We start from the raw sequence: 1768 nt of genomic DNA on the forward strand, positions 1-1768 counted from the left end.
CACCTAACAACAACTGTGCCAACTGAAAATTATTGTTTTACTTAATAGATAATATGACTTTGTATGAAACGGTAAATACAGTGTATGGGTATACAAAAGGGAAGGGAAGGGGCGGGAGGGGCTAAAGGTGGCGAGTGCAGGAGATCACAGGGTCAAAGAGGTGGGTGGAGGGAAGAAATAAAAATGTGTATGAATGAAATGCTGTTTTTAAAAAAGAATATTATTTTGTATGAAATTGCTGAATATGTATGTAAAATATTCTTTTTATAACATAGCATAGACATATTTGGAGAACTGCCAGATGTGCAGGCTGGGGTTAGAAGAGGCTGTGGTACTAGGGATACTATAGCTACTGTTAGATGGATCTTGGCTGAGAGCAGAGAGCACCAGAGGAATTTCCATCTATGTTTCATTGGCGATGCAAAGGCATTTGACTATGTGGATTACAATAAACTGTGGCTGACTCTGAGAAGAATGAGAATCTCAGAACATTTGATTGTGCTTGTGTGAATCCTGTACTAGGACCAGGAGGCAGTCATCAGAACAGAACAAGGAAGACCTGCAAGGTTCAAAATTTGGAAGGGTATACACCAGGGATGTGTTTTATCTCACTTTATATGCAGAACAGATCAACCGGAAGGCTGGGCTCTATGAGAAATGTGGCATCAGGATTAGAGGAAGACTCATCAACAACCTGCATTATGCAGATACACAACCCTGCTTATTGAAACTGAGGAGGACCTGAAGTGCTTCCTGCAGAAGGTGAAGGATTGCAGCTCTAAATATAGATTGAAGCTTAACATTGAGAAAACAAAGATTCTCACCACTGGGCCAACTGGCAGCATCATGATAGATGGTGAAGAGATTGAGATTGTTAACAGCTTTAGTTTGCTTGGCTCCACAACCAACACTCTTGGTACCAGCAGCCAGAAAATCAAAAGACAAATTCCATTGGGAAGTCTGTTGTCAGGGATCTCTCCAGAGTACTGAAGAGCAATGATGTCAGTCTAGAAACTAAAGTGCACCTGATCAAGGGCAGAGTCTTTACAATCATTCGCTATACATCAGAAAGCTGGACAATGACTAGGGATGACAGAAGGAGAATTGATGCCTTTAAGCAGTGGTGCTGGAGAAGAGTACTGAATATACCATGGACAGTGATCAGGTCTTTCGTTCTTAGGGTCGCGATGAGTCATCTACGACTCAAGAGAACTTAACAACAATAACAACGACAACATAGAGCCATGTTGGCCTAGAGAGAGGTACATTGGTCTAGTGGACAGAAAGTTATGCTACCAAGCCCAAGGTGGGTGATTTTAATCTGCAGCACTCTGGAGGAGCTAGGGGATGTGGAGTACCACCTTCTGGATGACTTGCAGTAGTGTGACTTTGCTGTAAAGGGGCTCTGTGGTATAGGGAATTGCATTTACATGGCTTTTACAGCCAGTCTCTATGTTGTTGTTGTTGTTATGTGCCATCAAGTCGCTTGTGACTCATAGTGACCCTATGTACAACAGCTCTAAACGTTGCTCTGCCAGTGCCAATCTCATGGTCTCCGACACTCTCATCCCAATTGCCCCTGTCACCGAATCAATCTAACTCCTAGAGGGCCTTTCCCTCCTGCACCTGCCCTCCACCCTCCCAAGCATGATGTCCTCCTCCAAGGACCGGTCCTTCCTTACAACATGACCAAAGAATGTCAAATGAAGTCTCAGAATCCTTGCCTCCAAGGAGCAGCCCAGTCTAACCCTCTCCAGGATGAATCTGT

Source organism: Elephantulus edwardii, unplaced genomic scaffold (genome assembly GCF_000299155.1).
Source record: "Elephantulus edwardii isolate Elephantulus edwardi_28Jun2011 unplaced genomic scaffold, EleEdw1.0 scaffold01448, whole genome shotgun sequence".
Lineage (NCBI taxonomy): Eukaryota > Metazoa > Chordata > Mammalia > Macroscelidea > Macroscelididae > Elephantulus > Elephantulus edwardii.